The sequence below is a fragment of the Miscanthus floridulus genome, chromosome 12 (assembly GCF_019320115.1).
Source record: "Miscanthus floridulus cultivar M001 chromosome 12, ASM1932011v1, whole genome shotgun sequence".
In the NCBI taxonomy this organism is placed as follows: Eukaryota; Viridiplantae; Streptophyta; class Magnoliopsida; order Poales; family Poaceae; genus Miscanthus; species Miscanthus floridulus.
In genome coordinates this window covers 33,827,039-33,848,933 of record NC_089591.1, presented here as the reverse complement: position 1 = coordinate 33,848,933, position 21,895 = coordinate 33,827,039, and the positions used below count along the sequence as shown (strand labels likewise).

General features: G+C 43.2%; 2 pseudogenes; both read left to right on the top strand.

The window, feature by feature from the left end:
- Positions 1-492: 492 nt before the first annotated feature.
- On the top strand, positions 493-14,780 carry LOC136495686 (uncharacterized; annotated as a pseudogene).
- A 923-nt stretch (positions 14,781-15,703) lies between these two features.
- LOC136495685 (probable carboxylesterase 2) lies at positions 15,704-21,686 on the top strand (annotated as a pseudogene).
- The last annotated feature ends 209 nt before the right edge of the window (positions 21,687-21,895 follow it).

The following is a 21,895-nucleotide window of genomic DNA, read 5'->3' as shown; positions in this document are numbered from 1 at the left end:
ATTCTCTTTGGTTATGTAGTAAGATTAATGCAGCTTGTAGTTTTGTCGTAAACCTATAGTCTTGTATGCTTTCTTGGGTTGCTTAACACATTTAACTGAAGCCAACGGCGATGAGACGGTTTTGAGTCGCTTTATGTTAGACAAAGTTCATCTATTTGTACCCTATGAGATGAAGAGTTTGTATGCTCCGAAGCCAATGGTGATGAGTAGCTTTCTGTTAGATCAAAGTTCATTTGTTTGGTTACCCTATGAGATGAAGAGTTTGTGTGCTTTGAATTAGTAAGTTAATTCACCTTTTAAATCTAATGTGTGTATTGTACCGTTGAAAGATTATTCATGGTACTAATTTTTCATATTACAATTGCATTTTTGAAATCCTTATTTTTTTTGAGTTTTTTGAATGTTTTTTGGTTGGCTGGGATTTATATCCTTGCGGTGCCCAAACTGTACCCAGAGAATTTCTCTCTGAGGGGGTTTCTGTTGCCTAGCGGGATGGGGGTGGCATGTTCATGGAAGATAATCCTTTTGGAGAGTAAACCCACGTGCCTTTTCCACCACAGTATCCAAAGGGCTCCTTTGGGTACCCCAATCCACGAGGGGATCCCCGGCTAATCTGCGTGGGGGAGAAGGCCCGTGTCTTCGCTGCCCCGCCAATCCACGGTGCCCTTTTGGATACACCACGGCCCAGTGTACCCCCGTATCTTTGCAGCCAATAGCCCCGTCGATCCCCGGGGTGCAGAAAAAACTCCTCCGCACTGGTGATTCTCTTTCCCCGTCGTTCTCTCTCTCGTTGGATCTCCGAGCGTCTCTGCCTCGTCATGGCCATGGATTCTTGACATTTCTAAAGCACGGACCATCCTCCCTGGACTGAAACGGCGTGCTCCACGTCCTGCTCCTAGTCCTCCACGGCGCTGCTCCGCGGCAACGCCCTGTCCGTGGAGCCGCGGACGCCGCCATGCTGCTGAACGCGGACGCCACCAGCCGCGTTGACCTGGCCACCGCTACGTACCGGGACCTCGTCAAGGCCCTCCAGTCCAACCTCCGGCACTTGCTTCTCGCCGCCGAAGGCTGCCTCCTCGGCGTCGTCATGGTATTTGTCGGATCCACCATCAAGATCGCCAGAGTCTTCACCGCCTTCTCCGTCGCCGACCGGCGCGCCATCGTGGTCGTGGTGCTCGTCGTGGCCTGGCGCAACGTCTAGGGCCCGTACTGACGGTCGCGTTCGGGTACATCCTTGAGCAGGCCCGCGCCGCCGCCATTGTGGCCCTGGCCGTGCTCGCGGTCGTCCTCCTGGGCTACTCCCTCATGCTCCTCTTCCTCGACGCGCTGCTCGTGCTCCTCGCCTCCCTCTTCCTCGTCTACCTCACCGTTGTCTGCGCCGTCGCCTTGTCCGCGGTGAAGACCGGGCGCCGTGGCGCAGGGGCAGTGGGCCTCGCGTGGTGGCTCATGCGGGGCCAGGGCGCGCAGGCTGCGCTCTACATGGTCACCTGGTGCGCGCTCGGCACCGCGGTGTCGCCCCTGTACATGCTCGCGCTTAGAGCCACTAGCGGGGTGTCCGCCGGTGTCGCCTATGTACTGCTGCACAGCTCTGCGCCGAAGCCGGATGCTCCCGTGCACCGTGGGAAATTTGGCCTCCGAGGGGTTACGGTCACCGGAGTGGGAGGGCATGTCATGTGCAGGGTCAAAATCTCCTTTGGTGTTGAAATCCACGTGCATTTGCCCCCCTGTCATCCAAAGGAGCCAATATTATTAGTATTCGTATGTCCCATGTTTAGATCAGTAGCCTACATTCAGTTCAAATTAAGTAGTCCACGTGCATTTGCCCCCCTGTCATCCAAAGGAGCCAATATTATTAGTATTCGTATGTCCCATGTTTAGATCAGTAGCCTACATTCAGTTCAAATTAAGTAGGTTTTGTAAGTGTTGAGAGAAAATAATCATGTCTCTTTTTATAAATACTTGGGACTCAAAAGTTGGTTTTATATTCATCAAATAAAGATTATTACTGGTGGTTTTTAAAAAATTGAGGCATACAATTCACTACTCCGTTCTAAATTATAAGATGTTTGGCTTTTATAGATACATTGCTTTTACTATCTATCTAGATATATGCATAGCATAAGCTATGTATATAGAATAGTAAAAATGTATTATAATTTGAAATAGAGGCAGTATATTACTACAATATGGTACAATATTATCAAATCGTCTAACTGATATCCTAGTCGCATTGGTACCGATCATCCCTACATGGTATAGAAAATAAGTTTCAACCAAGGTATCAATCTCCAAGAAGTTTTCTTGTCGTGGACTCGTGGTTGCTCGCCTTAGCATGGGTGCTGATGATATGGGCACCGTTGATGGAATAGCCACCCGGTTCACATGTGACAATTCACATCTAGATTAGACAAGAGTCTCAAATTGTAGGTTTAACTTCAGACTTGTAATATAATCAAGGCTTGTAATATATACAAGATTAAAATTTTGTTCTCTCATCTGTCCATGTGATGATTACCAATTGTGCAAGCGAAATGTGTCTTGTTCCTACGTTTGTATCAGATGCATATTGGGAACTCCTAGGATTGTTCCACATAAACCGGATTAGTCTGAGGATGATGAGTGAAGAAATATAAGAAGGCAATAGATAGTTGAAGTGAATCTAGAGTTGATGAACACAAAGCAAAGGACAGAAGGACTATGCAGAAGTTGAGCAACATCACAATTCACAAAACACTATCCCTATGGCTTTCGCTGAAGCATGATGATCTGATCCGGGTTCTAGTTACACTATGGGCAATCTGGTATGCTCGTAGGAAGGCTATCCACGACAGTATCTTCCAAAGCCCATTATCTACTTTCCTGTTCGTGAATTCATTTATCTCGGATCTCACGATGGCTGAAGGAAAGAAGGGAGCACATGTACAGCAAGGTCATACACAACAAGCCGGTTGGATTCCCCCACCAGCAGGTTTGGTTAAAATCAATGTGGACGCAGCTACATCAAAGAACACTAACAGAGGTGCAGTTGCAGCAGTGGCGAGGTCATCTGATGGAGTTTATCTAGGCGCTTTAGCTGTGGTCTTTGATGATGTAACTGACGCAGAATCTCTCGAGGCATTGGCATGTAGAGAAGCAGTTGCTCTGTCTCGGGACCTGCTGCTACGCAAGGTCATGGTCGTTTCTGACTGTTTATCTGTGATAAAAAAAAACATGACTAAAATATCTCGGTGCGCCTATGGCCAGATAATTCGAGAGATCAAGTCTCAGGAGGATTCTTTTGAAGAGATAAGTTTCATCCATGAGAATCGCCGGCACAGCACACATGCGCATAGCTTGGCTAGAAGTAGTATTTATGCTGAGAGTGGTAGGCATGTGTGGCTCCTTGGACCGCCTCAAGGCGTTTGTATTCCAGAAACAATTGCTTTGTAAGCAATTTTGAAGCTCAATAAAAAAAACCTGGGCTAGAATTGCATGTATATTTTTGCGATACCAGCCAATGGCTAGTGTTGCATTCTTTTCGGGACCGAGGGGAGTACAGCGATTATCGTAATTATTGGCGTCTTTTTAGGTGACATGTTAGAGGTACTTCAGGCCTTGCAGAATCTACTCAAATATTAAGATCTCTGTCTGCGGGAGGATCCACGCTTAGAGAACGTCTCTACCATTGACACGTGTCAGCAGCGCTCCCCTCATGCGTCTCCGGCTCTCTTCTGCAGTGTAGCGTTGGTAGTACTCCACATCGGTATGCACGTCTCTGGTTGGCTGGCCTAGCCAGGGCCGGCCCTAGGGAGGGGCGAGAGGTGCAACCGCCGAGGGCCCAGCACAGTATATTAGAACGATTATCATATACAGATGTAGATTTTTTGTTGGCAAAGAATTTGTTTCTCTTTATGGAACATACACACGTACAAAAACTACAGAAATTGGCTCGAGCTTTTCCATGTAATAGATAAACTTAGGTTAAGTTTCCCTCGTGCAGACATGAATCAATGAAGAGCCGCTTGAACGACAACTGTAAGAACATTAACTCATCATCCATCATTAATATTGTGCTAAATTGTTGTACAACTGAAAAGGTACCTAAATGGAAAAAAAGGAAGTTTCAACTTTTGCCAACGCTAAACATATGAGTACATTAATGCTGGATGGCTTCGCAGATGTCTTTTAAAAATATGCTGCACCTTTGGCTCTCTTTCATCTTCGCTAGAACTGTGTATGGTACCTGCATTTCTCCGATCAATGTAGCATCATTTCGCTTCAGAACTCAGGATAGAGAGGGCGACGTGTGGAACCAGCATGGAATTGTTAATGACATGTTAGATGTGTACCGGCTCAAATTTAGTAAGTTCAGGGTAAGAATTGAGTAGATAGATATATGCTACATACCTTGGTTGTAACCCTCTCTTATGACAGAAGAAACCATGTCTAGCAAGTTGAAGAATCTTGTGGGATGCAACCCGTGAAAGGGAAAAAGTTATATTATTTAGTTGGGAGAAACATTAGAAGAATTTTATTGTAATGTTCTATTTTGATCTGGCAGCTAATGACACTTCTATGTCATAAGAGGTCAATAATGTAAACTGAAGTTAGTAATGATGAAAATACTTTGTCTTAGCTGTTTTCATTTACCTATTGCTTGGCTTCTTGATCAAAGAGGTCGCTGGTAGAGTCAAAACTTTCAGCATCACGGTACCAGACCTGCAGGACAGATGAGTCATTTGGATGTGTGCATGCCCAAAAGGAAACTGGCTATGTATGACTATAACCACCCAGATAAGGTCCTTCCATCTCTACTCCACATAATATTGTACCACGCAACCATTTTATGAGCCGTAGATACATAGGGCTAAGGGCATCAGGCTGCAATGACTTGTAACAGTGACATATATGAGACATCGGAAATATCGAAGGCCTTTGACCAATAAAATCTAGAAATAAAAAAGCATGGAAAAAGAACAGAGTAAAAATGAATAGGTTGAGGGGAAGAAAAGGTGTGTGAGAGAAAAACATCTATTGATTGCAAGAGTGATTTTAAAAACAGGAAATAGAGACAAACCTGTTATCAATTCTATATTATACTAAATAACAATCAATAGTAGTATAAAGGAGGATATAACTGTATATATATTCCATAGCTAAAAATCTAACATGCAACTATAATTATGTCAAGAAGAAGGGCGCCATAGTATGCATATGACACATAGGTAAACATAGACGGCAAATGGATGTAGAGAGGAGACTCACCAAGATGCCATGGCCCGATTCTTTGGCCAACAACAACATAACAAAGCCTAATCTAAAAATCTTGGCATCTTATAGTTAGTCATTAATCCACTAAATAGACGGACAACAAAAAGACAGGCAGACCAGAAACTCAACAAGGTGTGGTGGACCAATTATGAGGTTGTTCTAACCAAGCACACCACAAGGCCAATCATAGCAGTATTTCGTAGTAGTCACTCACTAAGGGCATGTTTGTGTAACGCCCCAGAGTCCAAACGGCTCAGATCCACTCTGCACGTTGAGCAAACCACACCTATCACCATCCCACTTACGCTTTCGTCCTCGCTTCGCGTAAAAGGATTAACCCGAGGATGGTGGGATGGACTCTAGAAGCCTTATATGTTGGTCTATCCCACCTTTAACATCCAAGGTGAGACTAAACTCTCCACAATATCTCATTAACTTGCATATAGGCCACTATGGGCCAAATTCCAAACTGGGCCGGATGTCACATAAAAACTAGGGGACACAAGAAGGGTAGCTTGCACCTCCTTCTAGATGAGCTAACTAATATCAAAGCATTCTGTCATCCCATTGATACTCTTGTATATGGGCAGGGACAAGAAATCTGAAATTCCTCGCGAGCAGAAAAATAGCAGTGCAGTAAAACAGCTGTAACTCCCATTCTGTTAATCCAATGAAGTTGTAGCTTATACCGTTGGAAAGCATATAAAATTCTTCACAACTTCCTTATAGAACACTTTTTCAAATTCTGCAGTTTAGGTGGTCAAAAACAGTGCACAACAAAAACTATTCTGGGTTCCAACAGCACAGATGCATCGGCTTGTGATTTTCATATCTCTATAACCAAAATAGCTATTAAGATGATTCTTGCGCTCAGAAAAAGATATTGAAGTCTACTATTGTCCAGAATTTTCGCATGATTTGTGGTTGTCCAAGAATAGAGATATAAGTCAAAGAGTGCAGACTGCTCTGAAAAGACAGGATAGAAGAAACAGAAGAAAACCATAACCCAACTATTTATTTCACTGATCCTTATACCTTAGGCTTATAAACCAAATGAAATTGTGGGAACACCCAACAAGATCATTGCAACCATTATAAAGATGCAAAAGAATCATAAGCATAATGTCAATTCAACAAGCAATAAAGGTGCACAATTTCATTGACTCAACTTGCAATACTATCGTCCTTGTTGTATTAGGGGTAACAATCCTAAGACTCGTCTTCAGATTACGCAAGAAGGTGATGAGGAACAGTTCTAAAAGCAAATCAAATCAAGGAGTGAAGATGAGAACAACGGCTTTAAAATAAGCACCAAGGTAGAGATGAATAGAAGGGTAGAGATATAGTAGAGAAGAAAATATCAAGATTCATAGAAAGGGTTTTTGTAGCAACTTCTAAACCTTAAAACGTTCAGTTTCTACTAGGCTTGTGTCCTACAGTCAGCATTGCTCTGATACCACTAATGTAACGCCCGATTTTAAGAACAAAACCAGATACACACCATATGTGAGTCCAGAAAGTCAAATCTCACATATAGCTACAAATAAGGGTAATATCAAAAGACAATGCTTAAATACATAGCGTATTAGTATAAAGATTATAACCTCAGATAGCAAACAGCGGAAAGACAACTTTGATCTTCGGGTGAAGACTCCAAATCCACAGGAACAACTGACTGGTTGATCACAAGCCTACTTCCTTCAAACTCTAGCAATCTGGTACCCATCCGAGATTTCCATCCAAATATTTGAAAAAGTAAAACAAGCGTAAGTACATGTCGTACTCAACAAATATAATATGGGGTTCATGAGGCTCAAAAGGCTGACACTGGTTCACTGCGATTAGCTTTTAATGAGTCAATCTTTTAGCAATTGAGTAGCAACAAGTTTATCATAAGCCCATAAACACATGATCAGGTAAACATGAATAATGAACAACATAAACAATAATCACTAATGAGTATCTTTATTATTAGTATCATTAGTGTTCATCATTTATTCTGTAAGGGTTCCAAGGCCGCTCGTGACCGTGAGCACGGCTGATATATTAGTTTTACACTCTGCAGAGGTTGTACACTTTCACTGTGAGTCATGATTTACCCTTTCGCTCGAGGTGATCAGCCTCTTGACCCACTACCAAGGAAGGTCGGCAGGGTTCACTATGAAGCCTTTCAAAGGTTCGTCTAACAAGTTAGGGCCATTAGATTCACTCGCCAAACAGATGTAGAGCCCCATTCCCGATGGCACATTGACACGCAACCTATATACATGGGGACAGAGGCCGCACTATACCCGATTCGGCAAGCCATTCTTACGCCAATAAAGGTAACCACTAACAAGCTAGAAAAGGTCATCATACTGAGCTAAAGCCAGAGCCATGTAGCCCTCACAGCTATACTGTAAGTCCCGAATGATCACTTACAGATAAGTCCTGAGGGAGAGGAATCTAGAGCACCATAAATAGCCCAATGCCCCCTTGTTCCATGTTGCTAAAAAGCATATTTTAGTGTTTATTGCATATACCATTAGTCAAGTTACAAGATCATGGTCTTTAATTGAGCACTAGCATCATACTACCCAATGCAATAACCCAAAGGTATCAATGTATAGGGTAACAAAATACTAGAAAATCCTTAGTGGTAGTCAAGGTAGACACATGCAATATGAATTAAGTGATTAAAGATGAATATGACAACAAGGATGATCACATGCTATACTTGCCTTAACACTTGCTCAAACTTCCTCGTACTTTGCTTCTGGTCATCATTAGCTTCTGATCTTCAGCGCTCACAAACGGTTCTCGTTCTACTCATAGCAAGCACCACACATAGGCAAATATACAAACAACAAATAAAAGCAACTAAGAACAATACACCACTCAAGATAAAACAACGTACTAAAAGAGAGGTAGTCGCTATGGTCACAAAAGCACAAGAAACGCCAAAAATAAGACTACGGTTAAAAAGGAACAAAACTATCGAGTCTTACATTATATAAACAAAAAGGAACAACTAAAAGCTTGATTTATTTTAGTTGAAATTAAAACATGGAAGAGTCATTAATTCAGTTTAAACAAATCATATTTATACATAAAATCAAGGTGAAGCTAATCATATTTTATCTTATAAATATTATCATGTAATTTATTAAGCAAGTTAAACTTTAATCTTTGCAAAATAAATAAGTATGTAAGAACATCTAAACAAGTTGTATATGATGCGAGTTTAAGCTAAGAAAATTAATAATTGAAAATCATATTTATATTAGCAATTAATAATCATATTAATATTTGTATATAAAACAACACAGTAGAAAACCTATATTGATTTTAATTATAAAACTAGTTGCATTAACTTGAGTCAAGTTAAATATGACAAGATGTCGTGGCTAACCCGTGAACTATGTTGAACGATCAGAGCTTAAAGGACGGAATGGTGATGAATTAAAGCTTTAGAATTTATTTATGGGGCAGAGCTTATATGTGCATGATCCTGGCAATGATACAAGGAAAAAGAAAAGATAATAACACGCAGCTGCACATGAGGTTTTATACGGATTCATATAAAACAAAGAACCTGTGCACTCTATGCATGATTCACGTTGGAACTAATGACAAAAGAATTAATATGGATCGAGTATTGGAGACCAAAAGAAAGAATGCAGATTGGTTATTTTAATAGGAGGCTAATTCACGATTGATGGCCTGGATACTAAATATCATGAAAAAGTGCATAGAGGGAGGAAGAAAGATAATTATAGAAGAACTCACCAAAGGTGCAGGTAGATGACGTGCTGCTCAAGGCCGAAGCACGTACGCAAACATGCATCTCTTGCTGGAAGGCGCAGAGGATGGTTGCATGCGTGCGGGCATACGGTACGGCTCAAGGTGAGAATAGCCGGCACGAGCGGCGATAGACGCTGCGATCTAGGGCAGGAGTAGGAGTCGATCTGTTCTGTTGCGAGAAAAAGAAATAAGAAGAGGACGTGGCCACGTTGGAGATCGGCAGGAACATGGCAGGCGACCTTACTTGTTGCCGAGAAGAGGATGGCCGGGCTGGGCAGTGCAGCGGCGGCGGCAGCGACGAGAGAAGGAGGAGAAAAAAAATCTAATTTACTACACGAGGGATTTCCCAAACTAAGGGCTCCCCTTATGGTAGTTTTGGTGTGCTTTGCCCAAGGGGTTGGTAGATATATATAGGAAGAAAAACTCCCCACATCCACGTCAACTAGCGATATGGTACTAATTGACGTTGCACAATCAACCTGCACTAATGGGCCTAAATAAACATTAAAGCCCATTAGTAAATAATTGCATGGGCCTTTGAGATTTATTAGAATTATTGCACATGGGCTTTGAGCGTTGGGAAAAATGAGAGATTTATTATTTTTGGAATTAATTAATTTCGTGGATAAAATAATTCTAGAAAAGTCCAGAATTGATATTTAAGCCACGAAAAATACTCCGAGACCTCCGAAAATTTGGGGAAAATTCCCAGAGACATTATGGAACATGAAGAACACAAATAAAGTATTTGGATCTCATGAAAAAATTGTTGGGAACTTGAAACATAAAGATTAAGTTGAAGGAGGTAGGAATTAAATTCCAGAAAGAAGCTGGAAAATTCCTAGAGATAGATATTCGTCTACTAAACCTATAAAAAACACACATTTTGCACATCGAAACACGAGGTGCGACCGGCATGAATGCAACAAACACGTTTCTACCTTATGATAAATTTTAAATTAATGAAAATTTTTATTTTCCAATGTTTTCATGTGTACAATAATTCACAAATAAATTATTTTAACTCTATTATCAAAAGTGGCAAATTTTGGGGTGTTACAGTTTCGATCCCCACCTCTAAAGTTTAGAGCTCTAAAGTCTTTAGAGCACTTTAGATCACTTTTGAAGTCTAAAACTCTAATCTGAGGTGGACTAAAGTTTAGAGCTAATTTTAGACCACCTGTTTGGAGCTTTAGCTCTAAAGTTTAGATGTCTCAAGTTTAGAGAAGAGAATCCAAACAGGCCCTAAATCACCGTACAGGTCATGCTATCCTGTTGTACTCAGTGGTCCATGGAATCTCCAGTGTAGGAATGATAGCTCTACTTACAAGCATGAAAAGAATTATTCTAGTGTTTGTAACATCGAAAGAATAATACCAAAAATGACACTAATCTAAAAAGGATGACAAAAGCCATAATACAATGGACACGGTTGTATGGCGTGGGGCTGCTGAAGTATTGGGAGTAAACCGGAGGCTGTAAAAGCAGGGGACAAAATGCCTCGTTGATAGTAAATCAGACAGCCTAATTTCTATTTGCTGTCGTGGACACCCTAAAAGATGGTCGAACCGTGTCTCTCATTTTGTCTGAATTTTGCAATAACTGCATATTCTAGCTAGAGTTCTCCAGTGAAGACACTGTCTCTCCCATTTTGACTGATTTTGGCAATAACCGCATAGTGCATATTGTAGCTGGAGTTCTCTAGTGAAGGCATTGTGGCTCTCATTTTGTCTGTAATACAAGGTATGGCAGCAAGTCTAGTATTAAAACTATGTTGTAGATTTTGGTACTTGCCATTTATTCTAGGAAGAAACATTTTGCCAAAGGGAGGAAAATTTTTGTAGGCACCATTTTTTGTGTGCTCTCCATTATTGCAATATACAACATCAAAAGGTGGAAGTTTCGATTATTTTTCTGTTTCTCATCTTTGTAAGCATATATCAAAGGACATGCCTATGTGGTTCGACGCATAGAACCACCGTGCAGTAAACACATAGACATTGACATGGATACTTAGCATTTCGAACAAGGCAATGAACTATGGTCAGACAACATGAGTAAATAAAGAGACGAACAAGTCACTTACAAAGGCAGTACTGTGGATGTGAATTACTCCTTGACCACCACTGACTAAATAAATTCAGTTTAGTATGTTCAGAGGGAATGCTGATAAGATGAGTAAGTTAATATATAGACGCATGTAACCTGAAGACCTAAATGGGCAAAAAAGGAGGAGCGCATACCTGGTTGATGCTGGTACCATTGAGAATCGACATATTGAATATGTAAGAAACCAGAAAGCCAAATGTAATCAGGAAATGACATCTGCGGAAAAACGTGAACAAACTGCACATATGAATACATTAGTGAACCACTAAATCAAAGAATTAATTGAACTGAGAGGTGGAAAATACATTGCCTATACACAGGTAACTGGATTGTGTAAGAAGAGACGACAGAATTACCATTATGTCAATACTGTAAGTAACTTTTCATAAAAGAGATCAACAAGAAGAACATGTAACATGAAAAATACCAGCCTTTATATAACCAAGACAGTAGATATTGCCAACAATATATTTCTTTTCAAACTAACCTTTGAGTTTCAGAATTTCTGAAAGCGCTATGGTGCCAAACTCAAAGGCATTACCATTTCAATAATCAACAACTCAACTAAGACACTACATAGAGTAAGTAATGGGAAAATAAGCTGAGTAAATAGGCACACAAGAAATTGTATCATAGAAAACAGCTGAGGACTACAGACTACATCCACATTCAGTGGAAAAGCAACTCAAGTATACAGACTGCAGAAATAGTCACTTAAAAAGTTGTGCTATCAAGGGATGCTAACCCAATTGTACTTGCAAAGATTGTCAATATTGTTGCTCTTGCCGGATGCAGCAGCGATTCCCAAACCTGAAATGTAAGCCATGAAGTTCATGAATGATTTGCCATATTTTCTTCCCAACAGAATTAGCAATCCAAATGAACGATGTGTAGATAAAATGGGTTAGACTGAGGAATGAAGACAAAGTGGTTCAATCCAGGCAATCTTACCCCACGAATGAACGATGTGTAGATAAAATAGGTTAGACTGAGGGATGAAGATAAAGTGGTTCAATCTAGGCAATCTTACCCGACACCATGATTTTGAGCTCAACAGCTAACTTGATGAGCAGGAAGTTTAACTAAACAGTAAATCATCAATAATAGGCAAAACTAATTAGCGAATGTAGGTACCAGAATCAAATCAAATATCATGAACATTGCAAAATTGCTTAAAAAAGAATAGTTGGAGACATTTATATTCTAACGAGAACGTGTATGTTCAGGTAGCTACAAAGTGTCAACGATAATTAAACAAACGCTCAGAGCACAAACTTTATGAAAGCTTTGATGCTGTTGTAAATAGATCTTTACATCACTAACTACAGAAACTATAGTACTAAAACTGTCATCAGCCAACACCATGTGAGATGCCCCCTTGACAACCTTAAACATTAGAGATCTGTTTTAAAAAACACTTCAAATTATAGCATGACAAAGTCATAGTTTTAGAGATAAATCTTTGTTACGGGCAACACAACATATAAATTCATTTCCTATAGAGTAAAGCTGATGCTGTTAAGCAGTGTACGTTGGCTATATTTATAAAACAAGAAACATAAGAAAGCAGTTATTCTCTGGTGACCTACGGCACACACCTTCCAATAACAGCAGTCCTTGGAATTTAATTGTCTGAAAACAATTGTTTTATAGGCTTCCTGAAGCAGAATCGATATGACAATTCAAAAGGCTGGCAGCTCTATGTACATGACACCAAAAAGAAGTGATCTGAAGTGATTCTAGTAAGATGTAAAACTAAGTATTTATCTGAGTTCTAGTAATGCCAAGCAGAATTAAGATGACAATTCAAAAGGTTGGTAGGTCTATGGCCATGAAACTAAAAAGAAGTGATTTGAGCTGGACCTAATAAGATGGAAACGGAAGTATTTGCCTCAGTTCCAATAATGCCCATAGTTAATCCTCCAGATCCTGCTAACAGTACTTGAAACTAACCATCCGACATATGCACAACTAGAAGATGATCTGCAAAATAAACGCTCGAGTAGCTATAGTTTAGATTTGTAAAACTATATACACCTTGTAGTTGGGCTGCAAGCATCTTTGTAGGTGAAATACATGCTAGCAAAAGAGGTTAGGAAAACAATAGGCAGTAACCATATCTCATAGCGGTATTCCATCAAGCAAATGGTATGCAACTCATATAGAATCATTCACATCTAGCTGAGATATAAGATGGCATGGTCATGTCAGCACAGGTCAAAGAAATTGTATAGGTCGGTCAAAGAACACCCTTGTAGATGAAATATAGGTTAGCAAAACGAAAGGTACAAACCACATATCACATGGGCATTCCATGGAGCACATGCTATGCAACTCTTATACAACGACATTTCATTGAACACACGTTATGCAACTCCTATAGAGTCATTCACATCTAGCTGCAAATACAAGATGCCATGCTCATCTCAAACACTGGTCAAAGAAATTGTAGAGGTTGGTCAATGAACACCAAATCCGAACAAAAATAAAAACCTAACATGCCATATATGTTGCCTCTAAGAATAAAATGTATAATCAAAGCAGGCGGAAACAATAGTTGCAGATCCATCCATACCTGTTGTGTGGCCTTTTTGTGCAGGTGGAGAAACTGAAGAGGGGATGACCAGGTGGCTCGCTGCCATGAGGGCATGGGTGCGCAGGCGCGTGGTGGCCCTCCTGGCAAACGGCGCCAGCAGCGGCCTCGCAGCGGAAGCAGAGCATGCCGGGCATCAGCTCCTACTGGCGATTGGCGCCGGCGGCCCAGGTCCTATGCACCACCGCCGCGGGCCCTGTATGCCACCACCTAAAACCCTAGCCCTAGCAGACACAAGGCAACGAATCCGGTAAAGACAAAACAAAAATTAGACAACAAAGAAATCACGTATTGAGGAGGCTGTAGATGAGGCTGACACTGTGGAGAAGGCGGAGCAACGGAGCCGGCGATCGAAAGAGGCAGCGCTGGCGATGGAGAGGGGTGGCGCTACGAAGACGGAGCGGCGGCGCGTGCACTGGCCCTACCAGCACACATCGCGGGGAGGAGGTCGCAGCCAGGCCCGTCTGGCGCACCGCAGCGAAGAGGGATGGGGGAGGGGAGGCGGCGGAGGGAGGAGAAGCGTAGGGAAGAGGACGACGGGCTCCTCGTAAGCTGACAAGAGGATAAGGACGTGTTTTTTTTGAACGGTGGGAAGGAGCTTCAATCCAGTTCGTGAATTTAGGATCGAGCGCGGTAAAAGATTTTTGCTGTCGTGGATGGCCTAGGAGACGGCCTAAGCAAACTGCTTTGATAAAAGTAGATTAGCTGCTAGGCCTCCTCGAGGAGCGACGATAGTAAGGCCCAAGCAACATGAAGACAAAACGTCCACGTGTCTATCGACTCATCCTCGCGTCACATGTGTGTGCGGTGGCGATTCAGTTACCCGATGGCCCAAGCAACATGAAGACAAAAACGTCCACGCATGTGCCGCCAGCGCCTACTCGCCGATTCGCAATATGGCCTTCGCGGTGCAGGCACCAGCCGAGCTGCGCTGGCGTGCCGCGTGCAGCAGGCGAGCATCAGCCTGGCAGACCAGCAGCAGGCCATGGCCATCGGGCATCGGTCATCAGGATTCAGCCATTCAAGGATCAACACTAGCATGTGACACCCTGAAGTCCAAAGATTCAATTCCTAACTCCCAATCACCGTGCAGCATGTCAGCAACAGCCAGGCATTCAGGTCAATCCAGGTATTTCCCTTTGGTTTTTACACAATTACACAATTTAATCTTCTTTTTCTTGATTAGTGATTGTAGTACTTTAGTAGTTTGTACATGTTGGTAACTCATATAATACGTTATATGTTTCCCTCCTAATTTAGATGTTGGAATTTTACGATGTTACCTAAGAAACATTTGTCTAGGGCAAAAGAAAACAAAAGGAACTAGAAGATTACTTTATTCAATCACTTTATCTAGAATTACATGTTTATTATCCTTTTAGCATTAACATCGTTCATCAATCATCATTAAACATGTTATATTTGAAAATATATCGCTACATTTGTTTTGCAAGTATAAAATTAGATATACATATATATCATATATTTATATACGAAACAAATATATACATAGCCTTGAGGGCCCATCTTAATGAGTTCGCCTTAGTGCCCTCCAAAACTTAGGGCCGGCACCGTGCCAGGTACTTCACCACGGAGTCGGCCATTTGCTGGTTGTGTTCTATCTATGCGGTGTGAAATACTAGATGTGCTATCATTCCTTGCTGAGAGCAGGTACAATAATGGGCTTAGCCAAGCTAGCCAGCATTTTTGCTGATGTGGAGGAGAGAGGAGAGGAAAGAGAAGAGATCTTGGCTCCCATACAAGCAACAAGCTAGACACGGAAGCATATGCATCTATGGGCCTAAATAAAAGTGTATGTGAGGAGGAATAGGAAAGAGAAAGTAAGACATGATACCACATAATAATAAAAAACTTTTTTATAGCCGAATAAGAGACAACTATGGTATAGCTTGGCTCTTATAACTTACTCGTAGCCAAACAGTGGCTGTATTATTTTCCTTTGCCTAGATGGCGTTCCTTGCTCTCCCCTGCCAAGTCATGGCTTCTCGATTTGCTGGCCACCGCACCATGGCAGAGGTGGAGATCTCATCCAATGCCGCAAGTGTGAAGGTCCTCTCATACACTAGGCAAGCCACCCTTTTTATTTCTTCCTTGCGCTTTCCACTCCATCCTCTTCCCCTTCGTGCTCACTCCATCTCTTTGAATCATCTTTGCGTTTCAGATCAACCACCATTCCACCGAGCATCACCGTGCTACTCACCAGTCACCACAACACCCCAATCCGGCGGCGCCCTTCTCAGCGTGCCCCAGGCTGCTTCCGTTCAGTCCGCCCCCATCCCCATGCTCTTGCCCAGCAAGGTCGTCGCTACCTGCGTTGCCTGTATGGCTCTACGGCTATACGCTGGAGGCTGGACTAGGTCCTTCGGTGAGATGCAGCGCCACCGCACGGATCCGAGGGAGTCCTCGATTCCAACCAGCAATAGGTGGTAGCGATATGCTCTCCTCCTTCTATTTACCTCCTGCATCTCCTCCCCTCGTATCTCTTCGACTCTTCCGTTATTTTTCGTATCATTAATCCTTTTGCTTCTTTGCATCTTCTACCAGGTCAGTACTAACACCAGGTGCCAGTGCTGAATGTGTGTGTCCTCAATCTATCGGTTTGTTAATCTATACCTACATCTTGCTGGGTACTCCTTTCACATTGTTCCCATTGGGGTACGCTTAGACTCAACGTGCTCTCTCTTTTTGCTGCTTTGGGGTATTTGTTTTTGTATTCATTGATACTCTACTTCTCATTGGGATACTCTACTTCTCATTGGAGGTGGAACAATCTCTCATTGCAAAATCACCTATGAGGCCTTCAATTTCTTGACCGAAGCCTTTAAGCTGAATTGGAGAAACTTTTTCCAACAGTAGTTTTTACTATGTCAGATATGATTTCCAGGGGCGGCTAATGGACATTTGTAGGGACGGTTCGGCCAGCCGCCCCTACCATACCGCCTCTACAAATCATGCATTTATAGGGGCGGTTCCCAGACTGCCTCTACAAATCGATTTGTAGAGGTGGCTGGTGTTATCAGCCGCCCCTACAAATCGATTTGTAGCCGCCCCTATAAATTTATAGGGACGGCTGATAACACCAGCCACCTCTACAAATCGATTTGTAGGGGTAGCTACAGTATCAACCGCCCCTACAGTGTACTTTTTCGCCAAAAAAAATTTAAATTACCAACATGTGCTCCCCCAAATCATCCTGTGACGAATAAAATACATGATCAAGTATCCTGCCAAACTTGATTATAATATTGTGGCCCAAACATGATTGTTTAGCTAAAAGTTTCTAGACATCTTCTATAGTATAAGAATCACAATAATAACAAACAGACTCATATTATGACAACAAAACATATATCTATATCACAAAAATACCAATCAAGCATAGCGCATTGAGCTGTGTAGATAGCAGCAGCTGCTAGCATAGACAGCAGAACTAGAGCATCTTGTATTCGACAAGACTCAGCTCGATCATGAAGAAAGACAGGAGTTCGAGCTGTCCAGTAGTATAAAGATTTTGTCAGGGTTTATGTACTTGTAGAGCAAACCTATAGCTTACATGATTTATTGATCACAAAAACAGGAGTATGTATTAGTATCTTATCTTCTTCTCAGATTGTGCTGCCTTTAGAAACCTTATCATGAAACAATATGGAGTCGGCACCGACATATTGAAATTAAGTGTGTTCACTATCCTCCTCTCCTGCAGAGATTTCAATGTCAGTTATCTGTTTTTTTGCACTAAAAATCAACATGCAGCACATTTTTACCATTTCAAGAATATCAGCCCTTGTGTAGGCGCGATCACAAATTAAGATCAGATCCTCGACCACCGGTACGCTCACTTCTTCATACTTGCACGTGAGCAACATAGCAGTTACACCAACTAACTGAAGCTTTTTCCGCACCACAGTTTCACGTGCCAAGAATCTATCTATGACGTGCCAAGAACACAATATGTAGTCTACTCAGTAGCAAAGCCACACAATAGTTTATTGGTATGTTTTCCGCTAAAGAAGATGTAAGCTGCCATGAAACTGATCATGTAACATATAACATGATCCCACAAAATAGTAAAATCTTATATATATGGAAGAAAGAGTATGAAATAGTGGTCAAACTATTATTGACTTAACCTTCATCTTAAACTTGTCGAAAAGATAGCATATTAGCATAACTAAGATAAAGCACTTTCATGGGTACATTTCATATGAACTGTTCTTTAAAATCATAATATGGGAATCAAGGAGTTGAAATCATAAATGTAATTGAATTGAATTTTGATAATTATACAAAGGACCTACTGACACCCTTCACATATCACTCACCTCTGACATACCGAGGAAACCAAATTGGCAGAGAAGTTTCTAAGTTTCCAGTGGTTATCTGAGAGCCTATGCCTAGCCTTTTTGCAACAATGCAAGTGATCATTGATGGCATCAGCTGGTGCAACTACAAATCAAGATAATCATTGCTAATTTAGGACTAATATGATGAGAAGAATATACAAAATGACTAAAAAATAAGTCACACACATGAACTATCAAAACTTTATGGTTTACCACTTACATAAGGTTCAATATGAATATGTGGATTACGGAGAAGACTTTGGACTACTCTCATTAGAGCAAATAAAACAGGAAGATCACCCAAACTCTGGGTAACCTGAAATTCAAATGGTTACACACTTAATGCCATCTCAAAAAAATAACACCAAAAGCAAGAAGCTACTGTAAAACCTCGTCTGCAATGAAGTAGGAAAAGTAAGGAACCAAAGGATGAAACCAGAATCTTTTGCCAAGCTCACTAAAACTTCTTTAAAAAGGGATGTATCAGATCTACTCATAGTAAGCTCAGCTATTTTATCAAAGTACATTTGCAAAACCAAATAGTGAAGAGGTATATAAGTTTCTTGGAAATATATGAGTAATACAATGCACGGTATCATAATCGAAGCACCTGTAGTTCTCTAGATAATACATGCTTAACAGGAAACTTGACATCAACTAGAAGTCCATCATCCTTCCCATGCTCAGACCTTTTATTTTCAGTCAGTGATGAACATTATTGATTATTCCTTATTTCTGGTTAGGACCGTCAAAACAGGAAAAGGTAATGAAACTAGTTCTTCCACTACTAGCTTGTACATTTTTTATATGCCAGTTCTAATTGCATAGCAAGTTGCATGAGTAAAAATCCCCATCTGGCCAACTGCTGTAAGCCCAAAACAATGGATGGGCCTGCAGGTCACATAATAGGCACAACCATCACCAAATCTATAGGGGATCAATCTAGCCAGACTAATAAACTTATCAGTTATCGCTTGATCCTAATCATTTCAACACAACGCGAAATCTAAACCACCATCACCAAATCTATACGGAGTATAGGGGATCAATCTAGCCAGACTAATGGGCTTATCACCTGATCCTAATCATCTCAACACAACGCGAAATCGGAACAAGCTAGCCCTGCTATACTAACACCAGGCTCAAATCAAACAACCCACCCAGACCGCAGGCGTTTTGATGCTAAAACAAGACAAGCAAACAAACTAGCCTAAGTTCCTATCACGAATCCCATAGCAATCGAATAGATCTAAGCGCCACGCGCACCATTCCCACACTAAGAAATCTGCATCTATGGCTACCTGAGCTCAGATCTGATCCGCTAAGGCCGCAACGGAGGGGGTGGGGGTGGGTGGGGGTGTTGCTCACCTTGCTTGTGGCCGGATCCCTTCTCGACTATGTGTCACTACGCGCACTTGGTCTTGAAGATCTTCTCGCCCGCCTTGGGGTTCCTAGGGGAGCCTCTGAGAACGACGCCATCGCCGCAAGTAGATATCTGAGTCTGAGCCGATGGAGAAGAGGAGGAGGCCAACCACAACTTCTTCGCCTCCTTGAGGAGCTTCATGGAGTAGACGAAGAGACAGGCACATTCGGAGAGAGAGATCGAGACAAAGGGAGAGGCAGAGGAAGAGACAGGCACCTAGGGTTTCATGGAGCAGATGAGATGTCGCATCGGGGGCAACTGAGCCGGCGACCATCGGTAGGCGCCGTGCCCGGGCAGCCATTGGGGCCCCCGCAGCCAGGGGCGGCCACCCACCACCGGCTACATCGGTGACTTGGCCGGGGCCGCCGTCGCCGTGCCCCTACGGTGCAAGGGGGAGGGGGCGCGAGGGGGGAGAGGCGTGAAGGAAGAGGAGGGCGGCTGCGGCATCCGCTGGCCTGCTCGCGCCAGCCGCCGTTGCCTTGGCCGCTGCTCGCGTCGGGAGGGGGAGAGAGCGTAGAGGAGAGAAAGAGAGGGGAGGGGAAGAGAAGCTCTGAAGGAGAATATATTTTTCGACTATACTCTAGAATATATAGTCAGAGTCATTTGTAGGGGCGGCTGGTGATTGAGCCGCCCCTACAAATAGAAACACCGGGGACGGTTGGTGAGTGAGCCGCCCCTATAAATCTGACCCATTTGTAGGGGCGGCTTGTATCACTAGCCGCCCCTGCTGTTCCATTTGTAGGGGCGGCTGGTCTCTGGGCTCCTGAGCACACCACTGTAGGGGCGGCTCCATCACCAGCCGTCCTTAAAAAAATTTATCCCGTTGCTACAAACCGTTTTTCACGTAGTGTTTGTCCCTTTATTATGCATTATAGACTAATGCATATGTAGGTATGAACCATTCAAAATAAATGTTTCAAACACTCAAAACTGAAATATGTGTGGTCCTTTTCAGAACAGGCGAGATACCAATATGTATATCAGTCTATCATGAAACCAGTTCAGTACATTTATTTTTTCTGTTTTTCTTATTTTTTGTGTGGGATGCCATGATTATGATGAAAAATACTACTATAGTTCGTTGATGTCAATCCAAAAAAAATCCTCTTAACTGCCATCTAAGTTGCCATCATTATATATTTCGTTGGTATATGTTTCATGCAACAAAAAAGAAAAAAAGTAAGACCACCATTTCGTGTGACATTCGATCCGGTCGCCTTTCTGCCTACGACGTGCGATACCAATACCGTCGCGATCCTCGCACACGCACACGCAAGGTAACCTCACGCAAACGCCTCGCCATCTCGGGAAGGAAACCTCGTGGCCTCCCTCATCTAGTGACTCATCGATCTCGGGCAGCAGTCATCGCCATCGCGCGGCCTCCCTCATCCTCGCTCATTGGGTAGGCACCCGGTGCTGGAGTTCTACCACGGCGGCGTGTTCGTGATCAAGTCGGCATTCACGTCGCTGTACCACGCATACCTGAATGGGCTAGCGGCGAAGGCGCGCATGGTGGCGGTGTCAGTGGAGTACCGCTGGCGCTGGAGCACCGGATGCCATCGGCGTACGACGACTCATGGCAGGCGCTCAACTAGGTGGCCCAGAACGCCGCATCCGGGCTGGAGCCGTGGCTGCGGGATCGGGCCAACCTGTCTTGGCTCTTCGTCGCCGGGGACAGCGCCGGAGCCAACATCGCGCACAACATGGCCATGCACGCTGGAGGCACGGAGGAGGGCGGGCGGCAGCTGGACGGCGGTGCAGCCATCACGGGGCTCTTGCTCCTGGACCCTTACTTCTAGGGGAAGCAGCCGGTGGTCAGGGAGACAACGGACCCAGTGAGGCGGCACCAGTACGAGGCGACGTGGTCCTTCATCTGCGGCGGGTGGTACGGCATCGACGACCCACGGATGGACCCGCTATCGATGCCAGTGTCGCAGTGGTGGAAGCTGCCTTGCTTGCGCGTGGCGGTCACGTCGTCGGGCCAGGACGACTTCCTGCCGCATGACCTGGCGTACGCGGCGGCGCTCAATGGCAGCCTATGGGCCAGGGAGATCGAGCAGTACGAGACGCCCGACTATCGGCACGTCTACTTCTTGGATAGGCCCAACGACCCAACTCCATCAAGGAGTTGCCCTTCGTCAATCGCTTCCTCATCCGGGAGTAGAGTAGGTAGCCATCACGGCGAGGGCCAATCGTGAGGATTGCTGGTTGCGGTACATGATTAATTAATAGAGATTATTATTATTGCTAGCACCGTAGCATGTTCTTTTTGTTTTTTGTGTTTGGATCTTGATAGGGTTCTCGAGAGGTGATGATGATTTGGTTGATGGCGAGCACGCGAATCTAGGGATGGTAGCTCACCACACCTCTGAC